Source organism: Cupressus sempervirens, unplaced genomic scaffold (assembly GCF_028749045.1).
Source record: "Cupressus sempervirens isolate cs-2001-9-10 unplaced genomic scaffold, ASM2874904v1 CseChr00c100005_01, whole genome shotgun sequence".
Lineage (NCBI taxonomy): Eukaryota > Viridiplantae > Streptophyta > Pinopsida > Cupressales > Cupressaceae > Cupressus > Cupressus sempervirens.
In genome coordinates this window covers 2930882-2947736 of record NW_028322203.1, presented here as the reverse complement: position 1 = coordinate 2947736, position 16855 = coordinate 2930882, and the positions used below count along the sequence as shown (strand labels likewise).

The 16855-nt window shown below is 35.0% G+C and overlaps 1 pseudogene; it reads right to left on the bottom strand.

The window, feature by feature from the left end:
* The window catches only part of LOC149527931 (26S proteasome regulatory subunit 10B homolog A-like), a 70453-nt pseudogene that overhangs the window by 33846 nt on the left and 19752 nt on the right, over window positions 1–16855 (bottom strand).

The following is a 16855-nucleotide window of genomic DNA, read 5'->3' as shown; positions in this document are numbered from 1 at the left end:
TTGTGAAAGTGAGAAAAACACTTGATATTGGTCCAAAAATGTATCATTAAATCACTAATCAAGAGTAACAATCCAAAAATTGATACAATAGTATTTAGCCTACCGCAAGTACTAATAAGGAGGGAGTGTAGAAATAACTATAACTATATGATAGAGATTGTTACAAAGAAAGCTAAAAATATAGTTGTCTTTAAAATTTCATCAAATGTAATAAACTACATAAAAAAATTATAACAAAATTATAATCATATTTTAATGCTTTTTTTTGGTAAGCTCTACCTAGGGGGCAATACCCTTTGTATTACTAGAAAAAAAAGATATTACATAGTATGTAGGAGCTATCTCTCCATTTATGAAACTAGTTACAAACAAGCTATGTTATCCATTTCAATGAAAGAGATACCCAACCCCTTTGCCAATAGAGAGAAGCCTTGTTGTTACTTTTGCTGGGAGTAGGTTATCATTTGCTTGACAAAAGGCCTCAAACTTAGTCATATCATACTCCTTCATGACACAAGTCTTAAATAGCTTCTAGGCCTTCTTCATTAGTTTCTTCTTACCTTCAACTTCCAGACAAAATAGGCTCAACATACCTCCACCGTAGATGCTGGTGTCAATCAAATCCAAGGTAATAGTCACCTCCAAATAAATCTCTTCTATAATCATACTTCGTATCATACCATTTGCAGTCACTAGATGTCCCACTACTTGGATAATGGGCTGAAAAAGATCAAACACCATCTTCTCATTGTGCACATGGCCTCCTATCCAATGGTCCACACCTAACAAATCGATCATGGTTACCTTTTCTTGATCACTGGCATGCTCAAAAATTCTGCAAATTTTTTCCTTCGCTATCTTCCACTAATGTGACTTCCTGCATACACCTACATATGATACCCAAGACACTCGCCATCTGTGAGAGGTAAATGGATGAAGACGCTTCTCCTTAAAAAAGAATTACTGCCACAAATTTTGGATTGAAATGTTTACAAATATGGTTTGACACAGGATGTACAAGGGTTATGTGACAATCTTCTACCAAGCTATTCAATCTGATTGATCTCTACTATGAATCCTAAAAAAATATTTTCTCAATTTGAAAGTGGAAGAGAAAGGTCTTGAATTCATGAGAAACTCCACTTCGAGTAGGCAAAGTGCCACCTTCTATCACTATCCAATGCCTTTACTCACGAATGATCAAATTTCCTCTAAAAAAATCTCCTTCAACTACAGCAACATGTGTTCACCGTACTCAAATCCCATCACTTCCTTGTAATCAATCCCCAAATTTGCTAGTAGATCTACTGCCCTGTTACCTTCTCGATAAACATGTTGAAGTTGAAATTCTCCCATTGACCATAGATGTTCTGAGATTTTTGGGATCCAATCTTCTAATCTCCATGATTGGAAATCCTTCTTTACTAATTTGTTGCTGATGACCTTTGAATCTCCCTCGATGACCAAGTTGAATATTCTATTTTATGTACACCATCTAAGACCAGTTTCCAACATAGAGATCTTTGCAACATTATTTGAAGTGCTACCAATGGGACTTGCAATTACTTTAATGAACCGCGCTTCTTCATTTCAAATGATTACACCAATCCTACTTCTACCTAGATTACCTCTAATAGCCCTGTCAAAATTTAATTTCAACCACCCCTATTGAGGAGGCTATCAAGTAACCAAATTTCTGACTACCTTCTTATCTCTCATGAGGTGATCCCCTCTAGATTCGAATGACCATAAAACTTCCATATCATGATCCCATTTAGAATGATATCTATATGTAATGAGCCCCAAATTGATTTTTTAATACACAATGTATTTAAAATATGTATCTCTTTTAATGTTGCTCTTAATATCTAAGTCCTTATTTTATTAATAAATTTGTCTAATATAACATATAAATGTAAATAAGTAGCAAAATATATGAAATTAGTATATATTAATGCTCAAACACTTAACACTATTATTTTCAAACATATCTATGTTACCCAACATATAAAACACTAACTAATGTTATTAATAAATGAAACTACTACCAATCAACAACTCCAAGGATGGTGTCCACACAAGCAATGCATATATATATATATATATATATATATATATATATATATATATATATATATATATATATATATTGAACAAAGAAGAAATAAGAGGGGGGAAAGATGATACTGCATATTGGTGAATGAATCCACACACTCACAAACAATCGATGAAGTAAAATAAGAAGTGTGAATGACCAACCATCAGGGGTTCATTTCATCTGAAAAGGGTGCCAGACATATGGTGGTCACAAAGTTATCAGAAAATTGATGGTCAATAAGAAAGAACAGAGGTTTACTTCGGCATGTAGAGGACCATGTTAGTGTGAGGTTGAGTGGGGTTTTGGACTGAAAATAGTCTAGATATATATACCTTCACTTTATAACCATGCCCACATGGAAGGATAGGTGGACCATCGAAGGAAGGGGAAAGATTATAATTGCTACCACCGGGACCCCTCAAGTCATCTATCACATCAGTATAAATACATATTTGTAGCGAAGGAAGCGGTACAGTATATGATAGAGGTAAGTATAGGAAGATTATAAAGGAGGTTGCATTTCAAAGCAAACAAAGCCTAAACTCCCCAAGGTAAGTCAAGGATATATTAAGTTGTCTAAATATTATTATTAGATGGTATACGTTAATTTAATGTGCTGTATCTTTAAATCAACATATATGCATATACACAATCCATATATATATGCAATTACTATATGACATCAAATATACGGGGATTATATATTTTCTAAACAATTATTTATGGAATTAGATCATAATAGAATAAAAGAATATAATTATTAAGCATATGATCCAAGCATGTCTTGGTGGAGGGCATTCATTATGAATGTCATGAAAGGATCCAAGGTTATCACTTCACATATTTTGTATTAGAGACGGGTTCATTCCCATTTGGCAATTATGATGAATTAAATGGTAAGCTCTAGGCATCAATATCATAGATAGGTATTACTACCTATTTGGCTAGCATGATAGAGATGATGGTAAAGTGTTGGTATCAAAAATGGGTGAAATACCCATTTGGCCAAGAACACTACTTAATGGATACAACCTTTATAATGTTGGTATGCGAGAATTATCTCCATCTAACCAACATGCTTGAGGAAGTACAATAGAAGGACTATTCTAATGGTGTCAACATATGCATATGTGAACCTTAAAGGGTGCACTCTAGAAAATACAGTTGAATAACTAAGGTTAGGTAACCCAATCTAGAGATGTATTTAAGGTTGGGTGAGGATAGAAGGTATAATAGTAAGATATATTTTTATTATTGTATAAATTCTAACATAGGTTTTGCAGGTGTTAATGTCCTAGTTAGTGGGGAAATTACACTATACTTCAGCCCTTGGGTCCTGATGTTAACAACTTCTTCAATGGTTTCTTTAATCTTTTACTACAAAACTTCAACTCCCATCTATTTCTCTTCAAAAATCGTATGATTTCTCTCCTTCCATCTATGCCATACTAGCATAGATGGACTTACTATCTAGAGAATTCCCCATTTGGAAAATCTCCTATCCAATAGCCATGAAAACAAAAAATCTCTAAACAATTCATTCTTGACTACATTCCAATTCAATTTACCTATTAACCACTCCCAACATTGTTGTGCAAAAGGACACCAAAGGAGGAGATGGTCCACCATCTCTTCATATTTTTTACACAAAATGCACCAGCTTAGTCCCTCAATACTAATACTCTTCAAATGATTGCCTATGAGAATCCTACCACGAAGAGCAATCCATAGAAATATTCCTACTTTTGGAAGCAACCATTTTCCCCAACAAAGAATCGAAGGCCACTCAACATCTCTAGTTCTGAACCTCTGCAACTCATTACTAAGATTGACCTTATAATTCCTTGATTTAGATGCACTCCATAACAATTGATCTTCAAGATCTGATGGAATCACAATTCTAATTGAAAGGAGATCATATAATTTCCTTTGATACTCCAGGGAGCCTAATCTCGCCGATTTCCAACTTATCAAACAAGAATTTCTCATGACTACTAAAATAATCATTTAATTTGCCCCCATCATTGCTTCTATTTTACTCACCTAGTTAATAGCCTTGAATTAATTGATTAGCAGAGGATCTCCATTCCAAGAATCATGCCAAAATTTTGCTCTATGCCTATTTCCTATTTTCCATGTAAGATGTTCAGTAATGAGATTTCGACTGTTCAAAGGAAATGCCACATATGAGATCCTTTGTTCACAAATTGGCCACTATAAGAATTATGTTGGGGTTAGCAGAGTCCAAGTATTTAGTTAACATAACTTTACACCATGGTTTCTCTGGATATTTGTACATCTTCCATGCCAATTTAGCTGCAAAAGCATGATTATATAGTCCAACATCTTTCTCATACCAATACTACATTGTTTTTTTGATTTGCAAGCCATGTCCCAACTTATTAGGGGGTCTTTTTTACTTCCTTTAATCCTTCCCACAAGATGTTTTTTAACAAACCATCAATGGATGTTGTTGCTTTGTTAGTCATTTGATAGATTGACATGTAGTATATAGGACTGGCTGATAGCATCAATTTTATCATTTGTATTCTACCTACCTAAGATAACCACTAATTTTTCCACCCTAGAGCCTTCTGTTGACATCTATTTGATTTATCCTCTCATATCTTGGGGTCAAACCTACTTGTGAATAGAGGGACCCCCAAATATACAACAGGGAATTCACAGATTACGAATCCCAATATATTAATAATATTATCCCGTAGGCTCCTGCTAGAATTGAGAAAATAAATCTTGGACTTCAACATGTTCATGCATTGTCCTGAACCTCTCTCATAACTATAAAACACCTCCCTAATGACCAACACTTCCCTAACTGAATACTCCCCAAAAAGCATAGTATCATCAACAAATTGTGAGTGCGAAATCGGTTCAAAAAAATTATGGATAAGACTCTCTCACCACCAAACCATATTTGTTTGTTTTCTAATGTTCCTACCAAGGAATTTTATAATCAAAACAAAAAGGAATGGAGATAGAGGATCACCATGCCTCAATCCATTGGTTTCTTGAAAAAAACCACAAAGAGAACCACTGACTAGAATCAAGAAGTGGACACAGGATAAATAGTGGATGATACATCTAATCTACTCTTGACAAAAGTCAAATCTAGAAAGAACTTCACAAATAAAATACCATCTTACTTTATCATATGCTTTATTAACATCTAATTTGATAATCATACCTGGATTCTTGCCTAACTTCATAAAATGAATAACTTCCTTTGCCATTAGAATATTGTTTGAAATTTCATGCCTAGGGATAAAACCATGTTGTTCAACCAAAATATACTTGTCGAGTTTTATCTTCAATCTATTAACCATTGCCTTAAAGATGATTTTGTAGATAGAATTGTAGAGTTCTTAGGAATCAAGATGATGATCATATTGTTGATCTCTCTTACAAATCTCCCCTTCTTCCTAAAATCCTCCACCACTTTTAACATGTGTTCCCCCATAAAACTCCAATGTTTTTGAAAAAATTCTAAAGGAAAATCATCTGGGCCTAGCATCTTATCCAGTAGATTGTCAAAGGTGGCTTTTTTAACCTCTGGAATGGAAAAGGGATGCATCAAATCCAAATTTTTCTCTTTCGAAACCACTTTCAGAATCACATCAAGCAAATGTTGAGGGTTCGAAAGAATAGAGTCAAGAGATTCCCCTAATAGAGATTTAGAATGACCAACTACTTCCTTTGTTATTACGCATTCATCCTCTAACCAAACTCCATGATCCTTTTGAATACGACTGATCCTACTATTGGCTCTCCTCGATTTAATCGAAGCATGACAGATCTTTGTATCCAGATTGCCAACACAAATCTAGTTATCTCTGGACTTATCCCTCCAAAATACCTCCTCTTTATGCAAGATTTCTGCTAGATCATTTTTCAACCTTTTTCCTTGTAGGAAATCTTTGTTAGTCATATCATCCGCTATGACGTGGTTGTTAAGCACATCCAATTCTACTTCAATCCTTATTTTCTCCACGAATATGTTTTTGAATGAATTGTTATTCCATCTTTTAATATATATTTTTAGCATTTTCAATCTTTGTGAGAAGTAATAACTCGGTGTCCCAATAAAAATATTACTCTTCTACCACCATGATTCCAAATTTGGAAAAAAATTCTTATCTCTCCACCACATGTTTTGAAATCTAAAGCTTCCTTTACCACTTTGAGGAGATTCTTTAATAGAATGTTGAACTAGGAAATGGTCTGACAAAGAGAATGGAAGAATACAAGATCCCATTTTAAAAGAAGATTTAACCCAAAAAGAACCAACTAGAAATCTATCCAATATCTCCATCATTCTGGTGAGTTTCTCCCTATGGTTAGTCCATCTGAATTTACCATTTATTGTGACTGCATAAAATAAATGATTTTGATGCACAAACATTCTAACATCCTCCATGATTTGAGAATACATCCTTAAACTCCCAAACTTATCCTCTTGATCTAGTAAGGCATTACAATCCCCTGCTATAATAACCTTGTTGTTATCAATCAAGGAAAGCATCTTTGAAATCTCTATCTAAACCTTAAGTTTTTTCATTAGATTTTGTGAGGCCATAGACATTAAAAAAGGGAAAGTCCAAGTTATTCTTCTGACAGATTCCAAAGATCCAATGGGAAGATCTTTCTAATTCTGAGACATTTATGAGATTTAGATTCCACATTATATCCAAACCTCTCGAAGCCCCAACCACTTCCTGAAAAAACCTTCCCACTTATGACAAAACCACAAGAAACTAAGAGCTTAATCAAGATTGATTTTCATCTCCTATAAGAAAACCAATTTCCCTTCCATTTTATTTAACTCTCATTTTAAAAAGAGTTTCTTGTCAGGGGCCAATAATCCCCTAACATTCCATGTAGATATTTTCATTTCTCACCAATGGAGCATCCTACTCTCTTGGATTTCCTTAAATAATAAAAAACATTGATGATCCCTATCTCATTAGCCCTCTCTTATCTTTTCTACATGTTAGATCTCCTTCCCCTACCACCTTTGGTTTTACCAAGAAGAACATTGGCCAATTGACTTGCATTTCTTGGATCAACATTTTCTAATTCCCTCGAAGCAAAGAAACTATCATTAGATACCCGATCATAATCCACTTTGTATCTTATTGCATATGGGTTTGTATGGGGTTCTTCTCTATAGACAACTTTCTCCCATCCACTAGATTTTCTTTCAATATACAACATTTCCCCTCTTCCAAAATTGAATTTTGCTTTCGAGATACTATCTTTTGCTTCACAAAAATAGTTTTTGTAACTATTTTCTTGGGAACCCAAACCTTGTCTAGTTTGTCCTTAAGTCAATGATTACCCACAAGGAGATTATTCCCCTCTTTTGTATGTTAGAATTAGGCAATTCAATTTCTACTTTTTGCTTCCAAATTCCACTCCCTGATTTGAGATTGATAATTGACGAGATTCTCTTGACTACTACAATCTTAATCCTTGCATAGAGATATGAGTCGTTATTGATGATCTCTTCATCCACTTCCAATAGAGTACTCATTGAACATCCAATATGCTCCAAATACTCATCCCCTAATACTCAATAGGAAGATTATACAACCAGATCCAAATCAGTTCCTTGTATACTGCTAATGAGATCATATCAAAATTCATTTGTTATGCTTGCAAATAAAAAGGGGAATAATTGTAGACCCAATTTTGTTGTCCCAAGATTTTATTTTTGATTGACTCTTCTCAAAAAACAAGAATAAAGAAACCTTATGGAATGAATTTTAGAACATTGTCTTCACACCAATACTTAGAGAACCATTCTTTGCTTTGCAATCTATTAAACCTCAGAACAATAAATCTATTAATAACTGCCATCTTCCTCCAAAGATCAATATCCAACTTGATCACTTCAAAAACTTCAATGTCAATCAAATCCTCTGTCTCCATCATCTGATTCGCTAATTTCTTCTAAAAAACACTCCTCCCCCCTCTGAATCCTTGATCTTGGCCTCCATTCCTATGTTGCTTGAGAATTTTTCTCCACCACTACATCTCTTCCACATATTTTAATGTTTCTATTTGTGATGCTAAATATTTAATTTTAATATTTTTAAATTATATAACAAAGTATGAGAACTCTTCGGTTAAATATAATAACTATTAAATTTTTCTTTATAATTAAAATTAAGAATTTATAAAAGTTTAAAAACTTATTAACTAACTTTTTTAACTCTTAAAATAAAACAACTTTATCATTCTATTATATTTTTTTTTATGGAGGTTCAACATTTGGCCTAGCCTCTTTGGTTAAGAACCAAGGACTGAGGGGTATCCATTCTACCAAATTCACTCGAGGCACAATTCTATTAGAATTAAGTTAAATATGTAAAATAAAATCATTTAATAAACCAAACAAGCTCATTGAATTTAGACTATTTTACAAGATTCTATATTTTAATTAATGTATAATTTTAAAAATATACTTAATTATGATGTTTCATTTCACAATAAACAATATACGTGTTAATAAATAATTAATATATAATTATAATAATTAAAAATATATAAATATATTATATAGATTTAAATATTTATAAAAAATATATATTTTATGTATAATTGTTTTTAAAAACAAGAAATACATTAAATCGTATCATAAAATCAAAATAACAAATATTATATATATTATATTTTATTTAAATGTTGATGTTTAATTTTATTATGGGCATATGAAAATAATTTAAAATTCATAATATAATAGAGCAAGATGCAGGAATGTTGAGGCTTAAGGTTTAACGATTGAAATGGTGGAAGATACAGAGATAGTGGAGGGAAAAATCACTAGTAGGTTAGATTCAATCCCTTTCAAAGGCATGAGGGTTTGACCTACTGGGGCCAAAGAAATGACAGATGAGAGGTAGGTAGGGACAATAGAGGACTCAATGGAGAAAATTTGGGAAATATGATGAAAGGGTGAGACAAGATGGGACTGAGAGGATTAGAAACATTGGAAACAATGGTCACCCAATGCAACATTTTACTTCTTATAACTTGGGGTGAAAAGTGGATTTTAGCAAGATTTCTCAACGCATGCGGAGACCACAAGAAGTGGAAAACTAGGAACAATAGAGGATTAAGGAACCATAGTAGGAAAGATGTACACACTAGTACATTTGGGCCCAAAATGTGATGGCAGCCTCTCGTAATTGCGATAGCCAACCGTCGCTCGACTGATAATAGCACAAATTGGCTTCATCGAACGGGCATCAAACTTTTGTTGTCCCATGTTGTGACAGCAAGCTAGTTTGTCACAATTGGTACACCTATATCTATCACAAATTGGAAAAAGAGAGGTGAAGAGTACCTCTTCACGCCATCATAATTTGGATGACCCACTATCACAATTATAATGACTGACATTTTTAGGCTATTGTCTCACTTGCGATAGAGTTTTTGTAGGCCTGATGGGCATCCATCAAATTAGATTTAATGACAACAACATGCTGTTAGGATAAACCACGGACAGAAAATAAAAACTACATGCAAATATAACCAATAAAAAAAATAATAGAACACACAGAAATGAACACAAGGCACCAAGATTTAACGTGGTTCACCCAATCCCTGGGCTACGTCCACCAAACAGCAAGTCCGATCTTATTACAATCCAGTGATTACAACCTGATTACAATCCGTAATCCCTTATAGCTCAATACCGCTGCAAGAACCAATTTCGTATCACCACATATGAAAAATACCCAACCCTAAGCCCTTTTTATACAAGTATTAAACCGCTTTAGGGTTATAACATGTCGGCCATATGTCGGCCATAATATGTCGGCTACCATGTCGGCTACTTCCAAAAATTTTTTTTTTCGGGGCGATGCCCCGAACCGCACTATTTATGAAGTATGTACAGTACTTTCCTGATTAGTCACCACAATCTAACAATCTCCCACTTCGGGACTGATCAGGCTCCACACTAAACAACAATCTCCCACTTGGAGACTGATCCTGTAGCAATACAACTACCGCATGGGGCTCCCACTGGATCAAACCACCCTGGACTCTGCTGCTTTTATTCACATTTAGTCTAAAAGACTAACTGAAGCTGAAGAGGAGTTCAACTTCTCCCTTGTGACAACCTTTGTCAACATATCTGCTGGATTTTCATTGGTATGTATCTTCTCCAACTTTAACTGTCCATCCTCCAAAACTGACCGAATGAAATGGTACCGCAACTGTATGTGTTTGGTCTTAGAATGCAGAGCTGAATTCTTAGCAAGATGAATGGCACTCTGACTATCTGTGAACAAATAATTATCCTTCTGAGGATGTCCCAATTCTTCCAAGAAGAACTGAAGCCATATCATCTCTTTGGTTGCCTCTGTAGCAGCAACATACTCTGCCTCTGTAGTGGAGAGAGCATTAATCTTCTGTAGCCTAGAAACCCAGCTCACGGCTGCCCCACCAACAGTAAAGACATAACCTGTAGTACTCCGCCTGGTATCAATATCCCCAGCCAAATCTGAGTCAACATAGCCCTGTAAATTAGTAGTAAAGCCCCCAAAGTGTAAACACTTATTGGATGTTCCTCTCAAATATCTGAGAATCCACTTGACAGCATTCCAATGCTCAAAACCTGGATGACTCATATACCTGCTAACGACTCCCACTGCATGTGCAATATCTGGCCTAGTGCATACCATAGCATACATCAAACTTCCTACAGCTGAAGCATAGGGTGCCTTGGACATCTTATCCTCCTCTTCCTGTGTCTTGGGACACATCTCCTTAGTCAATTTCAAATGACCAGGTAAAGGTGTGCTGACAGCTTTAGCATTCTCCATAGAGAAACGTTGCAGCACCTTCTCAACATAATCAGCTTGAGATAGCGTCAATGTTCTGTTCTTCCTATCTCTGCAAATCTTCATACCAAGGATTTGTTTTGCTGCCCCCAAATCCTTCATAGCAAATGCATGTGCTAATTGGCATTTTAGCCCCTTAATATGATCCATGTTAGACCCAGCTACAAGCATATCATCAACATATAAACATAAAATAATGTAGCTATCATCATCCAACCTCTTAAAATAAACATAGTAATCTGAATGACACCTGTTATATCCATGCTTATGCATAAAACTGTCAAATTTCAGATACCATTGCCGAGGTGCTTGCTTCAGGCCATATAAACTTTTCTTCAATTTGCACACTAAGGTCTCCTTACCTTTGACCTCAAAACCCTGTGGCTGAGCCATATATATTTCTTCATCCAAATCACCATGAAGAAAGGTTGTTTTAACATCCATCTGCTCTAAATGCAAATCTTCAGTAGCCACAAGACTTAAAACAGTACGAATAGAAGTCATTTTAACAACAGGAGAAAATATCTCATCAAAATCAATTCCCTTTTTCTGTGCAAATCCTTTGACAACTAACCTGGCCTTAAATCTTTTCTTACCTCCTTCCTCTTCTTTCAACCTGTAAACCCATTTATTCTGTAAAGCCTTTTTACCTGCAGGCAACTTGCACAAATCCCATGTCTTATTTTTCAGCAAAGAGTCCATTTCATCTTTCATTGCAGACTCCCACTGAATCTTAGTATCCACCTGCACAGCTTCATCATAACTTTCAGGTTCACTAGCATCAGTAAGTAAAATAGAATACAAAGAGGGAGAAAACCTTTGTGGAGGTCTAATTGGCCTTATTGACCGTCTAACATTCACTGGTGTGTGTGGTATTTGTTGTTGCAGTTGTTGCACATCATGAGGAATGGCTGGAACATCAGCTTTTGGAGTATCATCCAACACTACATAATCATCTTCTTTCTTCTCATGTTGCTGCAATAGATCTTTGTACAACACTTTTTCATTGAATATGACATCCCGACTTCTTATAATTTTATGATTTTCAAAATCCCAAAGCCTATAGCCAAATTCATTAATGCCATATCCAACAAAGACACATTTCTTTGATTTAGCTTCTAGCTTGGTTCTATTTTCAGAGTCTATATGAGAAAAAACTTCACAACCGAAGGTCTTGAGAAAAGAATAACTCACCTTCTTACCAGTCCATGCTTCCTCTGGAATACCACAGCCCAAAGGAGTAGAGGGACCTCTATTAATCAAATATACTGTAGTATTGACAGCCTCTGCCCACATGTGTAAGGGCAACCCAGCATGCAACCTCATGCTCCTTGCGCGCTCCATTATAGTCCTGTTCACGCGTTCAGCCACTCCATTTTCCTGTGGAGTCCTTGGAACAGTTTTTTGTCTATGAATACCATTAGTGGAGCAATAATCTTCAAATTCATGACTGCAATACTCACCACCATTATCAAATCTGAGACATTTTAATTTCTTACCAGTCTCATTTTCAACCAAGCATTTCCATTTCTTAAAAGTTTGAAATACATCAGATTTCTGTCTAAGGAAATAAACCCATACTTTTCTAGTTGCATCATCAATAAATGTAACATAATAATGAGAGCCACCAAGGGAAGATACCTGAGCCGGTCCCCATACATCTGTATGCACAAGCTCTAATTTCTCCTTTTTGTTTTCCTTCCCTGTCTTTACAAAACTCACTCTCTTTTGTTTTCCATACACACAACTTTCACAGAAATCCATATTCACACATTTTAGACCTGGTAAAACTTTCCTTGAATGAAGTACTTTCATACCTTTCTCACTCATGTGCCCAAGTCTATTGTGCCACAGCGTTGTATCAGAATCTACAGCAGCTATTTGTTCTCCCTGCTCAACTGCAGTAATTGTTCCTGAATATTCATTTTTCTCTGAAACAATCAAAGTAGAAGGAACAATATGACCTGTACAAAGATATAAGGTGCCTACTTTCACACCTTTTGCTACTACAAGGGAACCTTTTGAAACCTTCCAATTTTTATCATTAAAAGTAACTACACAACCCTCCTCACCGAGTTGCCCTGTTGAAATTAAATTTCTACTTAGTTTTGGAACATGTCTTACCTCATGTAGTAGCCAATGATTCCCATTCTGCAACTTAATCTTAATTTTTCCCTTTCCAACAATCTGACAGGGTTCATTATCCCCCAAATAAACAAGCCCAAAATCCCCTTGGACATAATCAATAAAATAACCTCTATGAGGTGTAGCATGAAAAGAAGCACCAGAATCTAAAACCCATGAATCATCAACACTCTCTAAAGACAGAAGCAAAGCATCCTCTTCGGATTTGTTACTTACCACATTTGCCTCTTTGTCTCCATCTGATTTATCTCCTTCATTTTTCTTTCGAGTCCAGCAATCTTTCTTTTTGTGCCCTGGTTTCCCACAGTACCAGCAATCATTTGGTCCTCTCGATTGAGACCTCCTCCCCTTTGACTTTCCTCTTGATTTCCCACGATTTCCAGAGTTACTTCCTCTTTCAGTCGTTCTGCCCCTGCTTTGTGCATTTAAAGCACTTCCTGATGTAGATCCACCTGATGATTTTCTACGAGTTTCCTCACTTAAAATAACACCGATCACATCATCATATTTTAGGGTACTAGATCCAGGAACAGAATTACTCACCGCCATTACCAAGCCATTCCAGCTTTCAGGCAAAGAACACAAAATCAAGAGAGCCCTAATTTCTTCATCAAAATTGATACCTACAGAAGATAATTGACTAGTAATAGTATTAAACTCATTTAAATGATCTGCAACAGATCCACCTTCTGCCATTTTCATATTAAATAAACGCTTCATGAGAAATACCTTATTTGAAGCGGAGGGCTTTTCATACAGTGTCGCTAGGGTTTTCATCAAATCTTCTGTCGTCTTTGCTTTTGTAATATTAAATGCCACCGATGGTGCCAAGCATAACCGAATGCTTCCGAGTGCCTTTCTATCCAAAAGATCCCATTCAGCCTCTGACATAGTTCCCTGATTCTTGGCTTTTCCTTCCAACGGCTTCCATAAATCCTTCTGATATAAATAGTCTTCCATTTGCATCTTCCATAACTGGAAGTTATGCCCATTAAACCTATCAACCCTCAGCTTACCATCATCTGCCATTACTCCCACTCAACCGTGAGACTCCCACTTAACCGTGAGACTTTCCTGCAGAGGATAACTGAAAAACAACTAGGCTCTGATACCACTTGTTAGGATAAACCACGGACAGAAAATAAAAACTACATGCAAATATAACCAATAACAAAAATAATAGAACACACAGAAATGAACACAAGGCACCAAGATTTAACGTGGCTCACCCAATCCCTGGGCTACGTCCACCAAACAACAAGTCCGATCTTATTACAATCCAGTGACTACAACCTGATTACAATCCGTAATCCCTTACAGCTCAATACCGCTGCAAGAACCAATTTCATATCACCACATATGAAAAATACCCAACCCTAAGCCCTTTTTATACAAGTATTAAACCGCTTTAGGGTTATAACATGTCGGCCATATGTCGGCCATAATATGTCGGCTACCATGTCGGCTACTTCCAAAATTTTTTTTTTTTCGGGGCGATGCTCCGAACCGCACTATTTATGAAGTATGTACAGTACTTTCCTGATTAGTCACCACAATCTAACACATGCCACAAAAATGTTGTTCGAGTGATGGTCATCCAATAGATGTTGCTGTCATAAGTGTGATTGTGTGTGATGACAAAGTTGTGAGAGTGACAATTTCCCATCAGGCAAGACATTGCAATTGTGATAGCTCGCTACATTAACAAAAAAAATTGGTAGTTCTCATATTCTATTGTTAATTCCTTTCATGGTAGAGAACTCTAGAGGTAGAGGCATCCAAACACACCCTAATCTCATTCTGACCTGTGGGCTAGAGGACAAACCTTGAATCAACATTCTAATATCTTTTGAAGCATGAGTGAAGTCATTGAAACAATATATATCATATTGGAGTTTCAAACAATGCCTAACAAGATTACATCAAAAATTTAAAAGAAAAGTGTGACTTAAGTCTTAAGCAAAATAAGGATCGCGTTGGTACAATGCTCACATCATTTGGATCACATTGTCTACTACTTGAACATACAAGATTTCTCAAATAAGGACAAACATAAATTTTGTATTTTTGTTTTGAATTAAACAATAGATATTTAATAAATAGATAAACTCTTGAACAACTTGAATCTAGTTTCTTTGCTTCGTTCAACTTGTGAACAACTTGAATGACAAAGATAAGTCCAAGTTATAGGCTAGAAAGCATAAGTAACTCCAATTTTATAAAATGCTAAACAAAAAGGGAAAGAAAATTCACCTTCATAAAATCTTCCTGGATTATGTAATCACACTCTGCATGAATGACTACCATACCAAATCTTGTAAAAATGTTACAAAAATTTGCTCCATTGAAGCCTTGATCAAAGTTGAAATAATCTCAATTATATAGTAATTAATCAAACAATAATTACCAACTCCAAAACATACCATTGTAGTATAGGATAAAAACTCAAGTATTTTGGATGAATCTCAAATTATTAAAGAAACATAACAAGACCTTAGCAAGCTTTACAATAGCTTTATAATCTATGTCTTAGTGTTTTGCAATCCCTACAACATGTATTTTCAATACTTCCATTCTTGCTTGTTCATTTGCAAGTGGAATCTCAATCTTTCTATCCAAACGACCGGGTCTAAGTAGGGTTGGGTCTAGAACATCAGGACAATTTATTGCCATGATCATTTTTACCTACATTTAATGTTGATATTAACAAGATTTAAAGGTCATAATGAAAAATACACTACCTTGAAAAATCTTAAATAAGTTAAATAACATAGTTTCTTGGTTAATGCAATTGATTGACAATTACAACAACTTGAGCATCTTAAAATACAATACCTTTCCTAATTGATCAAAACCATCTAGTTGGTTAAGCAATTCCATTAAAGTTCTTTGAATTTCTCAATCAACACTTGTTCCTTCACTAAAATGACATCCACTGATTGCATCAATTCCATCCATGCAACAAAGCCCCACTATAACATTAAGTATTTCATTTATATGAATCAGAATATCTTTTAGTAAATTTCAATGCAATTGCTAAGAGGAATAGGGTTGCAAGCATATATAGAAATACTTATTAGTGTCAATACCTTTAAATTATTAGATGTAATGAGCTAATAATTCAACATACAAAATGTTTTGAAAAAAAAACTATTATTATATATAAAAAAAATATTAGCATTTTAAATTATATTAACAAACACCAAAAATTAGTCGTTTGACGTTCAAATGAATAAGAAGTCATACGTATGGAAATTATTCAGTGAAAGAGGGGTACAAAATTCTGCAACAGAATGGTCTACAAAATCCTATTTCAAGAGCTTTTTCATTTTGTTGGAATCCGGTTGTTCTTCCTAAAGCAAGTTGTTTCTCATGGTTAGCTCTTAAAAAAAGGATTTTAACTAGTGACAGATTGACCAGATTAAATATTGTTCCTCCTTTTAAATGTGTTCTTTGTGAGGAGTATGAAGAATTTATGGATCACCTATTTGTTTCATGTTCCTTTGCTTTTCAATGTTGGTGCTTTATTTTGAGTAAACTCAATTATTATACTCCTTTGCCAAACAATATCTAGGATCTCTTCCAAGCCTGGCCAGTTCTTTATCAAAAATCTTTGTTTGCAAATCTTTGGAAATACATACCAGCATTGGTTATCTGGGCTATTTGGTGGAAACATAACAAGCATATTTTCAGAAAGGAATCACTCCCTCTGGACATTGTTTTGAATGGTATTGAAAAATCA